This window comes from Takifugu rubripes, unplaced genomic scaffold, assembly GCF_901000725.2.
Source record: "Takifugu rubripes unplaced genomic scaffold, fTakRub1.2, whole genome shotgun sequence".
Taxonomy (NCBI): Eukaryota; Metazoa; Chordata; class Actinopteri; order Tetraodontiformes; family Tetraodontidae; genus Takifugu; species Takifugu rubripes.
In genome coordinates, this window is record NW_021821661.1 from 68,948 (window position 1) to 90,358 (window position 21,411).

Below are 21,411 nucleotides of genomic sequence, written 5' to 3' on the forward strand. Positions count from 1 at the left end.
CAAGGGGCCAAAGTTTAACCTAAAATAATCACGTTTTCTGTCCAAGAAACCCAACAAAAGCTCCATCGTCCTGTTGAATGTAGCATTTGTTCACTGACTTGTTATTGTCTTGGAGGTGTGGAGGGGCCACGTTGTAGAAGAAATACAACTGATAACTCTAGAGTTCCAGTGAAAACTTATTTGTAGACCAGGGAGACTAACAGGATGAGAGGTGACTGGGTGCAAGCGAGTGATCCAAACAGCAGATCTGCCAGCCACAGCTGACCAGGCTCAAATATGCATAACGCCCTCAACAGCGTCTCCACAAACAACTACTGACCCCGAATGTTGATCAGAAAAGCTGCGCCCAGACACACAGCACAGCGTGTTTCCACAAACATTTCTGAGTTATGTTGTTGGATTAGAAAGAGAAACAGCGGTGTTTATAGTGTATTTCTGTTAATTACGGCTCAAAGTCTCGATTGTGAAGAAATCCTGCCTCCTGCTGGCTACAACCGCGAACTGCAGCCAGGAACACGATGGATTGTTTAATGAAATTGTTACTTTCTCGCCCTGATTGCAATAATTACCATATCACAGCCAAATCCAGAGGCATAATCCACAATTGGTGCCAAATTCCAATGGCCAATGCAGATACGTGGACATACAGGGTGGGTTAGAGATATGACGCGATTCAGACTGGATTGCTTCCCCATTGTCCACATTTTTGAGGTTTTGAAAATGGTGTGTTTAGAGTTAGATGCTTACTCAAGGGAATGTCTCATCTAGTCACTATTTTGTTCCTGAGTGTAAACAGAGAAATGAAAACCGTGTGTGTTGGTGTCACAGGTGCAATAGTCATCAACATTCCACGGCGGAAAACAGCCAATCGGCATTTTTCTGTCCTGCGTGACTCACTGAGGGTTTTGTGTGTTTCGCTCAATGGCGTCAGAAACTGAATCAAATGGTTTCACATTTCACAGAAGACAAGAAAATGTGGCTCTGCTCCGTGCAAAAAATAACACATTAAGGAAATATACACTTTATTGCTTTATACTTCAGCTTCAGTTGAAATGCTATTTCAACCTTTAGTCTCTGAGGGGGCTTGTAGTGGCGTATTATCTGAATTAGGACAAAGGAATTGATGATCAGGTAGAGCAAACCAGATAACCAGATAAGCAGGAAGGTGTTATAGCCTTCAAACTCCAGGAAGTAGGCAGGAACCAGCCAGATACCCTGAAAATAGAGAGAAAATAAGAAACATAGTGTCTGAAACCATCTAAACGCCAGCACAATAATTACTGGCACATGGTTATGATGCTAATAAGCAAAAGTGATATGAGGTTGTTAAATTACCTGTCCAGCAAACCAGAGGAGGAGCAGAGCAACTCCCTGTTTCACTGACAGACTCAGGTAAGGGATGAGCAGAGGCAGGAGGCACAGGTACCACAGGAAGTACTGTGGAAAGATGGACAGCACCGTGCGTGTTACTACCGTACAAACCTGAGGTCCTCGAGTCTGATCTTCATTTTACACACCTGTGAAGTGCAGACTTTGTTGAAAGAGACAAAGATGGAAGTGTGCAGGAAGCAGCAGAAGGCCAGATCAGAGTAAAAGCTCCAGGAGGTCACCAGCAGCAGGAGGAGCTGCGGGAGGAACGCCGCCAGGCCCAAACAAAAGCTCCACCTGCTGTCTGGAGCAACAAACCAAGAATTTGCTCTGGTCAGCTCCCACGTTGAACACAGAAGAGGAAACTACGGGACCTGCTGATGAGCTACGGCTGTGTGGAATGAATACCTGCGCTCAGGTACAGCATATAGAAGTAGGGAGAGAAGTTGTGTCGGGTGTCTCTTCTGGTGAGATGATACAAATAGGTCTCGTGGAGAAACTCCCAACCATACCTAACAAAGGAGTCACAGCATTTTCATTAAGATCCTTTTGTCTATGAGAAATAAATATATGTAGACTAAAATATTAATATAAGTCATGTAGACCCTGAGGACTTTACAGGCAACAAAGATCCAATGACAACAAGCTTACGTGTAGTGAAGAGCGCTGTGAGCACAAAGAACACTCCAGCAGATACGCCTGCAAACAGGAGCAGCTCTCTGTTGAGGAAGCTCCCAGTAAAAGGCAGCCAAGCTCCTCCACTTTGACGTCTTCGTGCAACCCCTTGGATGCATCCTCAGGGGCCCGCAGCGATTAGAGCAATGGGCAAAGCATAAGTAATGGGATAGATCTTCACGTGGACGAGAGGCCGAACAGGAACGCTGCCCACAGCAGATGCTTAGCTGTCACAAAAATATCACTAAATGAGTTTATAGCTCTTGATCCTGTTAGACATTCATTTGGCAGCTTAAAACATTACCATTCAGACACAGGTAGCGTTGCGAGCACCAATGCTGCCATAATGGACTCGGCATTCCCTCGACTGGACACTCCCATGGGCAGCGGGTTCAGGAGCCACAGGGAGCAAACGGCATGCAGTCTGAACATACATTAGCTCATTTAAAAGTAGCTCTGGCTTCATTTACAATGTGTAAAGTGACATGCTGAACACTGAAAATGCTTGATGAGACCGGTGACCTCATGTACCTGTGAGCTCAGACCTCTCCAGACGGAGGATTCTGTAAATGAGCAGCCCTGACAGCACATCACATGCAATGAGAGGATCTTCCCGGTCACCACGCTGAGGTAATGTTAGGAAGGAGCATCCATCCCAGGAGAGGCGTGTAACGGTAGGTGGACCGGGTATACGGAGATCTGCCCTGGGGAGAATTTGTAAAAAGTACAGTGCACGTGGGTACTGGGTCACTTTGTTACAAACATATAACAGTGAATCACTTTTTGGGTCGATTCAAACATAAAAAAGGGAGATTTTAATGTTGGAGTTGGTGAAAACGGAGCAACTTTGGTTTTCTTTAAGGAATGTTGCGCAATAAACAGACAAAAGCAAGAGTCAATTTAATATTAGACATTTATATCTAACACATCGTCATCGGAGATTGTGTTATGGTGTAACTATATTGGTAAAGGACATTAAAAGAGTGAACCAGGGCTTGTTTTTTTTTCATTTTTGAAAGTTTAGAACAAATATGTGCCAGCTAGCTACTAGTTAAACAGTGGGTTTGTGTACCTCAGAGCATGAACCTTGCAGCATCTGTAAAGACATGATAGTCGATGTCAGTGTATTTTCACTTCCATGCTCCCTGTCCTGGTAGTCTCCATAAACCACCAGGGCCAGTCGGATCGCGAAGGCAGCTGGGAAAAGGACACGTTTCCCGGTGAACTTGGTTATTATCTCTTCATCAGTAACCAGGCAGGGGTGATATATACCCTAGTTAGCTAGCTCATTTTGTCGATTTTAACAAGCAAAGGTTCAACCGTATCGCCCATTATTTTCTCTCCTCTTCTAATATCTACGGCCAATTCGGATTGAAAATGCAACTTTTTCTTTCAAAAGGTTCTGGGGAATAGACAAATTTTCAATCCAAACAAGGAAGTAGTACGCGGAAGTTCTTCTTCTTCATTGGATTTTTAAGGGCAGTTTGCATCCGTGACGTTGCAGTACTGCCACCTTCAGGTCGGAAGGTCGCTCTTCTTCTTCGTTCTCCTTTCACATTAAAGCGTTTTATCGCCACCTGTCGTTCTGGATGTGAATTAAAAGACAAGTCGCCTAATCAAAGGCATCCACCAGGCTGACCAGGACCTCCTTCATGGATCGTTTCTCCTCCATCGTCCTGGGCGAGTCCACTCCATGAGGTTGTCATTGGCCAGCAGCTTCTCGAGGCTCCCCACAGCCCCGATGACAGACGTTGATTTATAGAATTTATTAGATTCAGATTAGATTAGATTCAACTTTATTGTTATTGCCCACATGTACAGGTACAGAGCAACAAATGCAGTTTAGCATCTAACCAGAAGTGCAAAAGAAGCAGCAAGTGAGGATAATAACTTAATAAATACAGTATGGCGGTTATTTTACAATTGTTTACCGGGTTGTGCTATAAACATATTTTACAGATGGTGTTTACATTAAGGCCTTGGACCTATAAGTGCAGGAGCTATTTAGCTATTTACATAAGATAGAGGAGATGTGCAAATTATAAATTACGTGTATACAGATACCGATGATAAAGTGCATGAGTGCGCAGGACAGGTTTAAACAGTAGCTACATTGGTTACTAAGCTAGTGAGTTGTTGTGTAAACTGCTGTAGTGTAGTGAGGGTGTGGAGTGTGTAAGGGTCAGCAGGAGTTTCAACAGGGACACCGCTCTGGGGAAGAAGCTGTTCCTCAGTCTACTGGTCCGAGTCCTGAGGGTTCTGTAGTGCCTCCCGGAGGGCAGGAGGGAAAATAGTCTGTGGGCGGGGTGGGAGGAGTCCTTGAGTATGCTGCGTGCTCGATGCAGGCAGCGCTTCCTCTGGACATCTCCGATGGAAGGGAGTGTAGTCCTTGTGATGCGTTGGGCAGTTTTCACCACCCTCTGCAAGGCCTTGTGCTCAGCGATAGTGCAGCTTCCATACCAGACTGACACGCAGTTGGTCAGGATGCTTTCTATCGCACAGCGATTAGAAGTTCACCAGGACAGCCGAGGATAGCTGGTTCTTCCTCAGTGTCCTCAGGAAGAAGAGGCGCTGGTGAGCCTTCTTGATGATGCTGGAGGGTTTGTGGTCCAGGACAGGTCCTCTGAGATGTGTGCCTCCTCTTGCTTTCCTGAAGTCCACGATGAGCTCCTTGGTCTTGCTGGTGTTGAGGACCAAGTTATTGTTAGCGCACCATGTGGTCAGGCGCTCTACCTCCTCTCTGTAGGCTGTCTCGTCGTTGTTGCTGATGAGACCGATCACCGTTGTGTCGTCTGCAAACTTAATGATGGAGTTGGATCCATGTACAGGTCTGCAGTCGTAGGTGAATAGAGAGTAGAGGAACGGCTCAGCACACAGCCTTGTGGCACACCGGTGCTGAGTGTGATGGTGGTGGAGCGGCTGTGACCTGACCTAACATGCTGTGGTCTGTCGGTCAGGAAGTCCGAGTCCAGTTGCAGAGGGAGGGGTTGATGCCCAGGTCTCCAAGTTTGGTGATCAGCTTGGAGGGGACGACGGTGTTGAAAGCTGAGCTGAAGTCAGCAAACAGCAATCGTGCGTAAGTGTTCATGTTGTCCAGGTGTGTGAGCACAGAGTGCAGTGCTATGGAGACTGCATCATCTATGCTCCTGTTGCTGCGGTAGGCAAACTGGTGTGGATCGAGTGTGGTTGGGAGGCAGTCCTTCAGGTGAGCCAGGACCAGTCGCTCGAAGCACTTCATAATGATGGGGGTGAGTGCTACCGGGCGGTAGTCATTGAGGCAGGTCGGTCTGGAATGCTTCGGAACTGGGACGATAGTTGTGGCCTTGAAGCAAGACGGGACCACTGCGTGGGCGAGGGACAGATTGAAGATGTCCGTAAAAATCCCGGCGAGCTGTTCTGCGCATGCCCTGAGCACACGTCCAGGGATGCCATCAGGACCAGCAGCCTTGCGTGGGTTGATCCGGCTGAGGGCTGTGTAGACGGCGGTAGATGATAGTGTGATGGGTTGGTGGTCTGCTGGGAGAGGGGTCCTAGTGGCAGTGTCCTTGTCGTCCTTTTCGAAGGAACCTCTAATAATACAAAAACAAGAAATAATAAGAACCCCAATAATTCCCAGGGTTCGTTCTTGTGTAAATTGATGCGGGTTGGTTATGTAGTTGGCATCTCTTATATCACCTTGAATCATTGCAAAACACACTGTTGGTTACTCAGAGCTGATATGTTAGTGCAGCATGGTTATTTATTCTTTTAGAACCACATCTGCTTATTTCCTCTGTACTATAACACATCACATTATTTACATTCATTATATTGAAGGTGCATTCAGAAGATAGGTGGCATCACCTCCTGACTTTGTCATTTTCAAAATAGGAAAAAGAAAATGTTTAAAGTTGATGCATCCTGATTTTACCCAGTATCCTTTGATGTAACCATAAATCTGGAGGAAAGTCTCAGTTGCCTCAGTCATAAGTTCAATGAGCTTCCTGCTGTTATACCCACTAGTGTCAATAAATGTATGACGTGACTTAGGCCCCATCCTTAGTAAGGTTGAGCTCCGAGTTGTCTGCCCAGGAAAAGGAAAATATAACAGACACAAGCAGAAGATGATCGTAGCAGGCTGAAGACCCGGGGTCAGAGGGCCAAAATCCAGCAGGGTTTCCTGTCCTGCCAGGCAGACAGCTGCTCTCACCTGCGATCCAGCCGAACACCTGCGACGCTCTAGATGCATCTCATCACACAATAGTCCGTAGAAGCTTTTTCAGCTCTTTATTTTTAGGTTTAAAGCCCGTGTTACACATCTGTGATTATTACAAACCCTTGAAATAATGTTAGCAAGTCAATAAAAGGACTGACTTTTATTGGCAGAGGGCACCAGATGTAAATTAAATGAATTTGTTTCTCAATATCAGTGCAAAATGCCAGTAGTGCAACAATCAAAAGGTCCAGAAGGCACAAAGACAAAGACGTATTTACTGAAGCATGATAACAGGAATGGAGTCTGCAGATAAAGCAGATAAAACCTCTGCACAGGTGGTTCACCACCATCCTAAAGGTTCAGTGGTCACTCAGGAGAGCAATATCTACCAGCAAACAGAATGTTCCTGGAGGGGTTGTGTCTGATGAAGAAGAGGAAAGGATGGTCTGCATAGAAATTCTGAGGGAATACTGCACAGAGCAAAGTGAAGACAACACCAGTGGCAGCAGCAGCCTCAGTTCCCTCCTCATTGACTTCCACAAAAGCTTTGTGAATCACTTCTGACAGGACCAGGTCATTGGCTGGAGACATGCCTGTCAGTCAGAGGGAAAGAGAATATTTCCCATTAATATGATGGTTTGTCTCTCTGAAAAGGCTCTTTGGAGAAAGTCTCCTACCAGAGAAGTCACTCGCGGCTACATCAAAGGCATCCACCATGCCCATGCTGACCAGGATGTTCTTCATGTTACATTTCTCCTCCATCTTGAACCGTGGCAGACCCACCTGGACTTCTACCTCCTTCATCATTTCTGGACGAGTCCACTCCATGAAGTTGTCATAGGTCAGCAGCTTCTCCAGCTGAGAGTGGACATGAATCATTTATCCATTAAGCTTAACTTTTATGTCCAACAGAACGTTTGAGCGTCCCACCTTCTCAAGGCCTGTGGTGCTGTCCTCTATTTGTTTGGGGAGAAAGATCAGCATACTGAGCTCCTTTCCAACATAAGGCAGCTCCAGGACCTGTCCAGCGGACAGAGAAAACCTTAAATCTGCTCAATTTGTGTCCCAAACACAACAAACACTCTCTATTATTATGTGAATGATACAGTTATAACTCAGGGCGCGTGAAGGGAGTGCTGGGGCTGCTGCAGTACCCCTCATGAACAGAAGATGGCGCTGCTCGCCGACACTGCCTGTACCAATCCTTAATCTACGCAGAAACTTTTCATCTCCTTATATTCATTTGTGCACCCGCAAAATATTAAGCACGTTAAATATGTTATGTTGAAAAATAAGCTCAGCAAACATGTGTTGAGCTTGATACTAATGTGTCTAAAACCAGCTGCTTCAAATGTGCTACAGGCACTGAACATCAGTGACAACTATAATATACGCTATAACATAAGCCAGTATATTATTGTCTATTTTGGCGATATAGTTTTATTAGTTTGGTGTAGAAGTTATTAAATTGGTTCCCACATGCCTGCTTACAACCACAATCTTATAAGTTCAAACATTATAATCCTGCTCAACGTCATTCAGTAACAATTCACTGACTGCATTAATTGATCATTTTCCTGAATAAATTACCTGGCAGTTGGCTTCACGGATAAATGTAAAGGGGAACTCGGATGTCTGTTGCATCATTTTCACCGGCTTGGTGGAATTCTGTCAAAAAGAGTGTGTAAAGCTTTTAAATTAATGCTGCTGCAAAGAAATTAAGAAAGTATTTTCCCCAAGACTCCGATACAAGTTTTCCGACATATCCCTTAAATAACATTTAAAAATGTGAACATCTGGTAAAAATAGTTTGAATTCAGGAGAAATTCTGACTCTTTCTACACTTTTCCAGCATTTCCTGCACAAATGTTGACAGGAATGATAATATGCAGAAGTGGATGAATTACATGTCACAGTTCTGAGTGTCGTAACACAAACTGGAAAAGTAAAGGTGCCTGAATCAAACAAGTCTGAAACATTTCCTCTTTTAATGGCAAATAACCACAGATTAAATACTGTACTTGTGCCTGACTGCTGTTTCATTCCACACAGCTGGTGGCACTACTTGACCACGGTTACCTTGGAGATGTGAAAGTTGCATCTCTGGTGGCTTTTCCTTGAACTGCTTGTCCCAGTTGCCTTTGAAGTAGATGGCGTTGACCAGCACCAACCTGGTGTCACCGGTCACAATCCCCTTTGCCAGAAGATCCTTAATTTTACCTACAGGACAGTTTGAGGATGTTTTATATTTGTAGCGTGACTCAGATATACGAGAGTGCATAAACCCACCCTCTGTTTGTTTCTCCACCCAGCTGTTGATGTTGCTGCGTGACGTCTCTGCTGCAGCACGGAAATCCACAGACTCCTAGCTCGCTCTGTAGTGCTTCTTGGTGCTTCCTAAGAAATCCTGGAAGCACCAAAACAGTTACACTTTCTATCAAACAAGAGCATTCTCTTCAATACCTCTGCAGCCAATCAGCTGCCTGGTTGTGCTCCATCATCCACACAATAAACTACAGCCTTTCAGGCTGCCCCACACACCTCAACAAACTGGTAGGACTGTTCCCCGTACAGTCTGTTGGCAACGCTGAGGGCGTACGGAGCATTTTCCTTGTGGAGCTCGTTCAGCAGCTGGCTGAAGCTGACGTGGACGTCGTCCTCCAGACCTTTCGTTTTCAAGCTCTGTGGAGACACACAGTCCCACCAACACATAACCTTGAAAATGTTTTAATATGAATGTAGAATTGTTCAAAAACTGAATCCCCAACAACTGTTTGGTTCCATATCCAGTTTAGAGCAACAAGTGATGAAGAACAGAAGTCAATTTCCCTTTAAATCCTCAGACCGATCATCCAGTTTACTGTATTCTGCACAAGCAAAAATCACATGTCACAACAGTAGCTTGCAGAGCGTGGGGGGGGGGGGGCGAGGCCTCCCTCACTCAGGTGACATGTTCAGCCAGGAATCTGCCAGAAGCCACACCTCACCCACCACAGAGACCTGCTCTGCCTCTGCAACGCCTTCATTTGCAGCACACAGATGTCCTAAGGTGTGGCGTCACTTTAGCATTGAGTATAAAAAAGCCCAGGTTTGACCCTGTGTGGTAACCTGGATTGCTGCTGCTAGTTTTGTCCACAGCTGCAGGGTTTGAGTGGTGTACCTCTGACATCTGTGCAGCCGTGTTGCCTCGGGCCCCCAGCAGCACCATAGCCAGAGCTGAGAGGATGATGAAGGGAGAGTAGAAGATGTTTGCAGTGGTGTCATTATCACTCAGCTTTCTGAACAGAGCCAGGGAGAAGGAGGTGTTGGCCTGCAGAGAGGAGATGGTGCTGCCATATTTCCTGAACACAAAGGGAGTGTCCATTAGTTGTTCTACGAAATGAAGGCACAAGAATTCCTACGAACTAAACAGGCTCGACCACTGGAGAAACAGAGAATATATCGCTTTCAGTAGAAACTGTCCTGTAAGTTTCCAAATCACCAACTTACCTGTACTTGTCTGCAGGAGGATGAGGAGTGTTCTGCTACTGAACCGTGTCAGGAAGACGCGGCGTCACTTTAGTTTTTCCCAGGGATGCGACTTTCGAAGTGGGCGTGGTCGGATCGATGACGTCTCCCGTCATGGCGGTAGATTTTAAAAAAGAAGAAGAAAAAGACGTAGAAGAAGAAGAAAAACACTGGCGGGCGCTATCTTGATTTTACCCAGCATCCTTTGCTTATTAGCAGACAGCCGCTGTGTATAGCAGAATTTTTATAACATCAAGATATTTCATTTGCCACCTGGCCACAATTTCATGTTATTCCTGCTCTGTTTATGTCCACAACTATTGTCAATGACTAAAGTACGGAAGCCGAGGCGGTCCGAAAATACTTTATCGATATGCAATCAATGAATCGACATTGAAATAAACGTCAAGCGTTTATTTTGTTAATTTTTAAGTGTGGTGTTAAATAACAATATCACTTTTTATTTTATTAACATTATTTACCCAATCATAAAACACATTACAAACAGGAAAAATTTAATCGTATGCAGGCTGACCTCACCAGCTGCTCTCACCTGGGATCCAGCCGAACACCTGCGACGCTCTAGATGCATCTCATCACACATTAGCCTGTAGAAGCTTTTCCATGTCTTTATTTTTAGGTTTAAAGGCCGTGTTACACATCTGTGATTATTACAAACCCTTGAAATAATGTTAGCAAGTCAATAAAAGGACTGACTTTTATTGACAGAGGGACACCAGATGTAAATTAAATGAATTTGTTTCTCAATATCAGTGCAAAATGCCAGTAGTGCAACAATCAAAAGGTCCAGAAGGCACAAAGACAAAGACGTATTACTGAAGCATGATAACAGGAATGGAGTCTGCAGATAAAGCAGATAAAACCTCTGCACAGGTGGTTCACCACCATCCTCAAGGTTCAGTGGTCACTCAGGAGAGCAATATCTACCAGCAACAGAATGTTCCTGGAGGGGTTGTGTCTGATGAAGAAGAGGAAAGGATGGTCTGCATAGAAATTCTGAGGGAATACTGCACAGTGCAAAGTGAAGACAGCACCAGTGGCAGCAGCAGCCTCAGTTCCCTCCTCATTGACTTCCACAAAAGCTTTGTGAATCACTTCTGACAGGACCAGGTCATTGGCTGGAGACATGCCTGTCAGTCAGGGAAAGAGAATATTTCCCATTAATATGATGGCTTGTCTCTTCTGAAAAGGCTCTTTGGAGAAAGTCTCCTACCAGAGAAGTCGCTCGCAGCTTCATTAAAGGCATCCACCATGCCCATGCTGACCAGGATGTTCTTCATGTTACATTTCTCCTCCATCTTGAACCGTGGCAGACCCACCTGGACTTCTACTCTTCATCATTTCTGGACGAGTCCACTCCATGAAGTTGTCATAGGTCAGCAGCTTCTCCAGCTGAGAGTGGACATGAATCATTATCCTTAAGCTTAACTTTTATGTCCAACAGAACGCTTGAGTGTCCCACCTTCTCAAGGCCTGTGGTGCTGTCCTCCATTTGATTGGGGAGAAAGATCAGCATACTGAGCTCCTTTCCAACATAAGGCAGCTCCAGGACCTGTCCAGGGGACAGAGAAAACCTTAAATCTGCTCAGTTTGTGTCCTACAGACAACAAACACTCTCTGTCAATATGTGAAAGATACAGTTATAACCAGAATCTTATACATTCAATTATTGAAAACCTGCTTAACTTCCTCTACTAACAAATCATTTTACTGTATTTATTGACAGTTTTTTTCTGAATTGCCTACCTGACAGGTGGCCTCAGGGATAAATGTAAAGGGGAACTTGGATGACTGGTGCATCATTTTCACCGGCTTGGAGGAGTTCTGTAGAAAAGAGCGTGTAAGAAAAGAAAAACCCAGTAAAATACATTTGTGCTTATAACATGACAAATGTGGGCACTCTATTACCCCCAAGCAATTAAGAGGAAAAGTTTTAATTTTCGGGAAATGTAACCGATTGTGGAATAAAATATCATGTGACAACTTTATCAATCCTGTCTTGTGTCATTACCGAGTATCATGAATACACAACAGCAGAACAGAACCATCTCCACACCCAACACAACAGAAATATTAGGAGGAAGACATCTGGATATTGCTGTTGCTGCTATCATCACATGAAGGAATATTAAATTTAGATTTGGTATCACTGCAGAAGTGGATGAATTACATGTAACAGTTGTGAGTCTTGTAACACAAACTGGAAAAGTAAAGGTGCCTGAATCAAACAAGTCTGAAACATTTGCTCTTTTATGGCAAATAACCACAGATTAAATACTGTACTTGTGCCTGACTGCTGTTTCAGTCCACACAGCTGTTGGCACTACTTGAACACGGTTACCTTGGAGATGTGAAATGTTGCATCTCTGGTGGCTTTTTCCTTGAACTGCTTGTTCCAGTTGCCTTTGAAGTAGATGGCGTTGACCAGCACCAACCTGGTGTCACCGGTCACAATCCCCTTTGCCAGAAGATCCTTAATTTACCTACAGGAGAGTTTGAGGATGTTTTATATTTGTAGCGTGACTCAGATATACGAGAGTGCATAAACCCACCCTCTGTTTGTTTCTCCACCCAGCTGTTGATGTTGCTGCGTGACGTCTCTGCTGCAGCACGGAAATCCACAGACTCCAGCTCTGCTCTGTAGTGCTTCTTGGTGCTTCCTAAGAAATCCTGGAAGCACCAAAACAGTTACACTTTCTATCAAACAAGAGCATTCTTTCTTCAATACCTCTGCAGCCAATCAGCTGCCTGGTTGTGCTCCATCATCCACAATAAACTACAGCCTTTCAGGCTGCCCCACACACCTCAACAAACTGGTAGGACTGTTCCCCGTACAGTCTGTTGGCAACGCTGAGGGCGTACGGAGCATTTTCCTTGTGGAGCTCGTTCAGCAGCTGGCTGAAGCTGACGTGGACGTCGTCTCCAGACCTTTCGTTTCAAGCTCTGTGGAGAGTCCCATCAACACATAACCTTGAAAATGTTTTAATATGAATGTAGAATTGTTCAAATAACTGAATCCCCAACAACTGTTTGGTTCCATATCCAGTTTAGAGCAACAAGTGATGAAGAACAGAAGTCAATTTCCCTTTAAATCCTCAGACCGATCATCCAGTTTACTGTATTCTGCACAAGCAAAAATCACATGTCACAACAGTAGCTTGCAGAGCGTGGGGGGGGGGGGCGAGGCCTCCCTCACTCAGGTGACATGTTCAGTCAGGAATCTGCCAGAAGTCACACCTCACCCACCACAGAGACCTGCTCTGCCTGCAACGCCTTCATTTGCAGCACACAGATGTCCTAAGGTGTGGCGTCACTTTAGCATTTGAGCATAAGAAAGCCCCAGGTTTGACCCTGTGTGGTAACCTGGATTGATGCTGCTAGTTTTGTCCACAGCTGCAGGGTTTGAGTGGTGTACCTCTGACATCTGTGCAGCCGTGTTTGCCTCGGGCCCCCAGCAGCACCATAGCCAGAGCTGAGGAGATGCTGAAGGGAGAGTAGAAGATGTTTGCAGTGGTGTCATTATCACTCAGCTTTCTGAACAGAGCCAGGGAGAAGGAGGTGTTGGCCTTGCAGAGAGGAGATGGTGCTGCCATATTTCCTGAACACAAAGGGAGTGTCCATTAGTTGTTCTACGAAATGAAGGCACAAGAATTCCTACGAACTAAACAGGCTCGACCACTGGAGAAACAGGAATATATCGCTTTCAGTAGAAACTGTCCTGTAAGTTTCCAAATCACCAACTTACCTGTACTTGTCTGCAGGAGGATGAGGAGTGTTCTGCTACTGAACCGTGTCAGGAAGACGCGGCGTCACTTTAGTTTTTTCCCAGGGATGCGACTTTCGAAGTGGGCGTGGTCGGATCGATGACGTCTCCCGTCATGGCGGTAGATTTTAAAAAAAGAAGAAGAAAAAGACGTAGAAGAAGAAGAAGACAAAACTGGCGGGCGCTATCTTGATTTTACCCAGCATCCTTTGCTTTATTAGCAGACAGCCGCTGTGTATAGCAGAATTTTTATAACATCAAGATATTTCATTTGCCACCTGGCCACAATTTCATGTTATTCCTGCTCTGTTTATGTCCACAACTATTGTCAATGACTAAACTACGGAAGCCGAGGGGTCCGAAAATACTTTTCGATATGCAATCAATGAATCGACATTGAAATAAACGTCAAGCGTTTATTTGTTAATTTTTAAGTGTGTAAATAACAATATCACTTTTTATTTATTAACATTATTTACCCAATCATAAAACACATTACAAACAGGAAAAATTAATCGTATGCAGGCTGATCTCACCAGCTGCTCTCACCTGGGATCCAGCCGAACACCTGCGACGCTCTAGATGCATCTCATAACAAATAGCCTGTAGAAGCTTTTCCATGTCTTTATTTTTAGGTTTAAAGGCCGTGTTACACATCTGTGGATTATTACAAACCCTTGAAATAATGTTAGCAAGTCAATAAAAGGACTGACTTTTATTGGCAGAGGCACACCAGATGTAAATTAAATGAATTTGTTTCTCAATATCAGTGCAAAATGCCAGTAGTGCAACAATCAAAAGGTCCAGAAGGCACAAAGACAAAGACGTATTTACTGAAGCATGATAACAGGAATGGAGTCTGCAGATAAAGCAGATAAAACCTCTGCACAGGTGGTTCACCACCATCCTCAAGGTTCAGTGGTCACTCAGGAGAGCAATATCTACCAGCAAACAGAATGTTCCTGGAGGGGTTGTGTCTGATGAAGAAGAGGAAAGGATGGTCTGCATAAATTCTGAGGGAATACTGCACAGTGCAAAGTGAAGACAGCACCAGTGGCAGCAGCAGCCTCAGTTCCCTCCTCATTGACTTCACAAAAGCTTTGTGAATCACTTCTGACAGGACCAGGTCATTGGCTGGAGACATGCTGTCAGTCAGGGAGGGAAAGAGAATATTTCCCATTAATATGATGGCTTGTCTTCTGAAAAGGCTCTTTGGAGAAAGTCTCCTACCAGAGAAGTCGCTCGCGGCTCATTAAAGGCATCCACCATGCCCATGCTGACCAGGATGTTCTTCATGTTACATTTCTCCTCCATCTTGAACCGTGGCAGACCCACCTGGACTTCACTACTTCCATCATGTCTGGACGAGTCCACTCCATGAAGTTGTCATAGGTCAGCAGCTTCTCCAGCTGAGGAGTGGACATGAATCATTATCCATAAGCTTAACTTTTATGTCCAACAGAACGCTTGAGTGTCCCACCTTCTCAGGCCTGTGGTGCTGTCCTCCATTTGATTGGGGAGAAAGATCAGCATACTGAGCTCCTTTCCAACAAGGCAGCTCCAGGACCTGTCCAGGGGACAGAGAAAACCTTAAATCTGCTCAGTTTGTGTCCTACAGACAACAAACACTCTCTGTCAATATGTGAAAGATACAGTTTAACCAGAATCTTATACATTCAATTATTGAAAACCTGCTTAACTTCCTCTACTAACAAATCATTTTACTGTATTTATTGACAGTTTTTTCTGAATTGCCTACCTGACAGGTGGCCTCAGGGATAAATGTAAAGGGGAACTTGGATGACTGGTGCATCATTTCACCGGCTTGGAGGAGTTCTGTAGAAAGAGCGTGTAAGAAAAGAAAAACCCAGTAAAATACATTGTGCTTATAACATGACAAAAATGTGGGCACTCTATTACCCCCAAGCAATTAAGAGGAAAAGTTTTAATTTTCGGGAAATGTAACCGATTGTGGAATAAAATATCATGTGACAACTTTATCAATCCTGTCTGTGTCATTACGAGTATCATGAATACACAACAGCAGAACAGAACATCTCCACACCCAACACAACAGAAATATTAGGAGGAAGACATCTGGATTATTGCTGTTGCTGCTATCATCACATGAAGGAATATTAAATTTAGATTTGGTATCACTGCAGAAGTGGATGAATTACATGTAACAGTTGTGAGTCTTGTAACACAAACTGGAAAAGTAAAGGTGCTGATCAAACAAGTCTGAAACATTTGCTCTTTTATGGCAAATAACCACAGATTAAATACTGTACTTGTGCTGACTGCTGTTTCAGTCCACACAGCTGTTGGCACTACTTGAACACGGTTACCTTGGAGATGTGAAAGTTGCATCTCTGGTGGCTTTTTCCTTGAACTGCTTGTCCCAGTTGCCTTTGAAGTAGATGGCGTTGACCAGCACCAACCTGGTGTCACCGGTCACAATCCCCTTTGCCAGAAGATCCTTAATTTTACCTACAGGAGAGTTTGAGGATGTTTTATATTTGTAGCGTGCAGATATACGAGAGTGCAAAACCCACCCTCTGTTTGTTTCTCCACCAGGTTGATGTTGCTGCGTGACGTCTCTGCTGCAGCACGGAAATCCACAGACTCCAGCTGCTCTGTAGTGCTTCTTGGTGCTTCCTAAGAAATCCTGGAAGCACCAAAACAGTTACACTTTCTATCAAACAAGAGCATTCTCTTCTTCAATACCTCTGCAGCCAATCAGCTGCCTGGTTGTGCTCCATCATCCACACAATAAACTACAGCCTTTCAGGCTGCCCCACACACCTCAACAAATGGTAGGACTGTTCCCCGTACAGTCTGTTGGCAACGCTGAGGGCGTACGGAGCATTTTCCTTGTGGAGCTCGTTCAGCAGCTGGCTGAAGCTGACGTGGACGTCGTCCTCCAGACCTTTCGTTTCAAGCTCTGTGGAGACACACAGTCCCATCAACACATAATCTTGAAAATGTTTTAATAGAATGTAGAATTGTTCAAATAACTGAATCCCCAACAATGTTTGGTTCCATATCCAGTTTAGAGCACAAAGTGCTGAAGAACAGAAGTCAATTTCCCTTTAAATCCTCAGACCGATCATCCAGTTTACTGTTTCTGCACAAGCAAAAATCACATGTCACAACAGTAGCTTGCAGAGCGGGGGGGGGGGGGGGCGAGGCCTCCCTCACTCAGGGGTGACATGTTCGCCAGGAATCTGCCAGAAGTCCACACCTCACCCACCACAGAGACCTGCTCTGCCTCTGCAACGCCTTCATTGCAAGCACACAGATGTCCTAAGGTGTGGCGTAACTTTAGCAATTGAGCATAAAAAAGCCCCAGGTTGACCTGTGTGGTAACCTGGATTGCTGCTGCTAGTTTTGTCCACAGCTGCAGGGTTTGAGTGGTGTACCTCTGACATCTGTGCAGCCGTGTTGCCTCGGCCCCAGCAGCACCATAGCCAGAGCTGAGGAGATGCTTGAAGGGAGAGTAGAAGATGTTGCAAGTGGTGTCATTATCACTCAGCTTTCTGAAACAGAGCCAGGGAGAAGGAGGTGTTGGCCTTGCAGAGAGGAGATGGTGCTGCCATTTCCTGAACCACAAAGGGAGTGTCCATTAGTTGTTCTACGAAATGAAGGCACAAGAATTCCTACGAACTAAACAGGCTCGGACCACTGGAGAAACAGAATATATCGCTTCAGTAGAAACTGTCCTGTAAGTTCCAAATCACCAACTTACCTGTACTTGTCTGCAGGAGGATGAGGAGTGTTCTGCTACTGAACCGTGTCAGGAAGACGCGGCGTCACTTTAGTTTTTTCCCAGGGATGCGACTTTTGAAGTGGGCGTGGTCGGATCGATGACGTCTCCCGTCATGGCGGTAGATTTTAAAAAAGAAGAAGAAAAGACGTAGAAGAAAGAAAACACTGGCGGGCGCTATCTTGATTTTACCCAGCATCCTTTGCTTATTAGCAGACAGCCGCTGTGTATAGCAGAATTTTTATAACATCAAGATATTTCATTTGCCACCTGGCCACAATTTCATGTTATTCCTGCTCTGTTTATGTCCACAACTATTGTCAATGACTAAACTACGGAAGCCGAGGCGGTCCGAAAATACCTTTTCGATATGCAATCAATGAATCGACATTGAAATAAACGTCAAGCGTTTATTTTGTTAATTTTTAAGTGTGGTGTTAAATAACAATATCACTTTTTATTTTATTAACATTATTTACCCAATCATAAAACACATTACAAACAGGAAAAAAATAATCGTAGCAGGCTGATCTCACCAGCTGCTCTCACCTGGGATCCAGCCGAACACCTGCGACGCTCTAGATGCATCTCCACACAATAGCCTGTAGAAGCTTTTCCATGTCTTTATTTTTAGGTTTAAAGGCCGTGTTACACATCTGTGATTATTACAAACCCTTGAAATAATGTTAGCAAGTCAATAAAAGGACTGACTTTTATTGGCAGAGGCACACCAGATGTAAATTAAATGAATTTGTTTCTCAATATCCGTGCAAAATGCCAGTAGTGCAACAATCAAAAGGTCCAGAAGGCACAAAGACAAAGACATATTTACTGAAGCATGATAACAGGAATGGAGTCTGCAGATAAAGCAGATAAAACCTCTGCACAGGTGGTTCACCACCATCCTCAAGGTTCAGTGGTCACTCAGGAGAGCAATATCTACCAGCAAACAGAATGTTCCTGGAGGGGTTGTGTCTGATGAAGAAGAGGAAAGGATGGTCTGCATAGAATCTCTCAGAGTGTCTTGCACTGCGGATTCATGACAGCACCAGTGGCAGCAGCAGCCTCAGTTCCCTCCTCATTGACTTCCACAAAGCTTTGTGAATCACTTCTGACAGGACCAGGTCATTGGCTGGAGACATGCCTGTCAGTCAGAGGGAAAGAGAATATTTCCCATTAATATGATGGCTTGTCTCTTCTGAAAAGGCTCTTTGGAGAAGTCTCCTACCAGAGAAGTCGCTCGCGGCTACATCAAAGGCATCCACCATGCCCATGCTGACCAGGATGTTCTTCATGTTACATTTCTCCTCCATCTTGAACCGTGGCAGACCCACCTGGACTTCGACTACATCCATCATGTCTGGACGAGTCCACTCCATGAAGTTGTCATAGGTCAGCAGCTTCTCCAGCTGAGAGTGGACATGAATCATTTATCCATTAAGCTTAACTTTTATGTCCAACAGAACGTTTGAGTGTCCCACCTTCTCAAGGCCTGTGGTGCTGTCCTCCATTTGATTGGGGAGAAAGATCAGCATACTGAGCTCCTTTCCAACATAAGGCAGCTCCAGGACCTGTCCAGGGGACAGAGAAAACCTTAAATCTGCTCAGTTTGTGTCCTAAAGACAACAAACACTCTCTGTCAATATGTGAAAGATACAGTTATAACCAGAATCTTATACATTCAATTATTGAAAACCTGCTTAACTTCCTCTACTAACAAATCATTTTACTGTATTTATTGACAGTTTTTTCTGAATTGCCTACCTGACAGGTGGCCTCAGGGATAAATGTAAAGGGGAACTTGGATGACTGGTGCATCATTTTCACCGGCTTGGAGGAGTTCTGTAGAAAAGAGCGTGTAAGAAAAGAAAAACCCAGTAAAATACATTTGTGCTTATAACATGACAAAATGTGGGCACTCTATTACCCCCAAGCAATTAAGAGGAAAAGTTTTAATTTTCGGGAAATGTAACCGATTGTGGAATAAAATATCATGTGACAACTTTATCAATCCTGTCTTGTGTCATTACCGAGTATCATGAATACACAACAGCAGAACAGAACCATCTCCACACCCAACACAACAGAAATATTAGGAGGAAGACATCTGGATTATTGCTGTTGCTGCTATCATCACATGAAGGAATATTAAATTTAGATTTGGTATCACTGCAGAAGTGGATGAATTACATGTAACAGTTGTGAGTCTTGTAACACAAACTGGAAAAGTAAAGGTGCCTGAATCAAACAAGTCTGAAACATTTGCTCTTTTATTGGCAAATAACCACAGATTAAATACTGTACTTGTGCCTGACTGCTGTTTCAGTCCACACAGCTGTTGGCACTACTTGAACACGGTTACCTTGGAGATGTGAAATGTTGCATCTCTGGTGGCTTTTTCCTTGAACTGCTTGTCCCAGTTGCCTTTGAAGTAGATGGCGTTGACCAGCACCAACCTGGTGTCACCGGTCACAATCCCCTTTGCCAGAAGATCCTTAATTTTACCTACAGGACAGTTTGAGTTTTTATATTTGTAGTGTGACTCAGATATACGAGAGTGCATAAACCACCACCCTCTGTTTGTTTCTCCACCCAGCTGTTGATGTTGCTGCGTGACGTCTCTGCTGCAGCACGGAAATCCACAGACTCCAGCTCTGCTCTGTAGTGCTTCTTGGTGCTTCCTAAGAAATCCTGGAAGCACCAAAACAGTTACACTTTCTATCAAACAAGAGCATTCTCTTCTTCAATACCTCTGCAGCCAATCAGCTGCCTGGTTGTGCTCCATCATCCACACAATAAACTACAGCCTTTCAGGCTGCCCCACACACCTCAACAAACTGGTAGGACTGTTCCCCGTACAGTCTGTTGGCAACGCTGAGGGCGTACGGAGCATTTTCCTTGTGGAGCTCGTTCAGCAGCTGGCTGAAGCTGACGTGGACGTCGTCCTCCAGACCTTTCGTTTTCAAGCTCTGTGGAGACAACAGACAGTGCGATTAGTGACTATTTAATTATGTTACACCTCATAGCGATGGACGCCTTTATGCAGGAGAATCAACATTTGCATTGTTTAAACACCAATTTTTAGACACACCATCCGAACATGGGCTGAATTCCCAAGAGCTGCTATAAAGTGGAAGAAAACTACAAAAGCCAGGTGGACTTTCCTCTCCCCCTAACCTGTCCACCTTCAGTCAACAGAACTGAAGAACCAGGGTTCTGTCTTCTGTTGCTGTTTTCTTCCATATCCAGGTTGGAACAGCAAGAGAAAAGCCAAATTTCCCTTTGAATTCTCACATTCAGAGGAGTCCCCACACCAGAAAGCATCACCCAGGCCGTTAGTGCCAATAAAGAAGCATTCCAGTTAGTAAACCACATCTTAGTTGGTGTCTTTTACCACCTTCAGAAAGTCTGGCAGCCTCATTTGTTGTTGTTGCTGCTGTTGTTGTTGTTGCTCTGCATCTTTTGGCATCTCTGCCTCAGTGAAGTAGAGGACCTATAAAGGCAACTGGTGTTTTGTCATATTTAACAAAACAGAATCTTCTTCTTGTTGTACAGGTATTAGATGATAAATGAAGCTCAATGAATTGTCTTTGAATAGGATATTACCCACCACATCATAAAATGTTGTAACAATGACCGTTATATCACAAAGTATGTAGCCGCTATGGAGCTTCCTAAAGATTTCCATTGACAATGAGGGCTGTCAAGCTGTGGGAGTGGAACCACACCCAATCTTTGACTGTACTCTATATTGATTACGTCACAACTCAAGCTAAGAACTTTGACCGACTGAAGTCACTGAGGTCCAGAGTTTTTAAATGGGTTTTTTTTGCAACTGAAAAAAATTGGCTATTCTTAAAGAATGAACAGCCAATTTCTATTATCTGTCCCAAGGAGCTAATACTGATTAACGAGACACATCTGTAATCATGAAAGTCATTTGCAACTTCATGTTAAGATATTGCTGAGATCACAGATCTTCAGTATTTCTCTAGAAGCTGCTTAAGATCAAGTTATACCAAACCAGTTCACACAACTGGATGTTCTGGTGATTACCTGCTACAATACCACCCACTGTCACACACCCACTGCAAGGCTGAACCCTTCAAGGAGAGT

The 21,411-nt window shown here is 44.4% G+C and overlaps 5 pseudogenes; all 5 read right to left on the reverse strand.

Moving 5' to 3' along the window:
• Positions 1 to 1,005: 1,005 nt before the first annotated feature.
• Positions 1,006 to 3,715, reverse strand: LOC115248724 (GPI mannosyltransferase 1-like; annotated as a pseudogene).
• A 2,578-nt stretch (positions 3,716 to 6,293) lies between these two features.
• Positions 6,294 to 9,813, reverse strand: LOC115248727 (leukocyte elastase inhibitor-like; annotated as a pseudogene).
• A 545-nt stretch (positions 9,814 to 10,358) lies between these two features.
• On the reverse strand, positions 10,359 to 13,648 carry LOC115248728 (leukocyte elastase inhibitor-like; annotated as a pseudogene).
• Positions 13,649 to 14,225: 577 nt separating this feature from the next.
• On the reverse strand, positions 14,226 to 17,128 carry LOC115248726 (leukocyte elastase inhibitor-like; annotated as a pseudogene).
• A 774-nt stretch (positions 17,129 to 17,902) lies between these two features.
• LOC115248725 (leukocyte elastase inhibitor-like) lies at positions 17,903 to 20,981 on the reverse strand (annotated as a pseudogene).
• Positions 20,982 to 21,411: the final 430 nt, after the last annotated feature.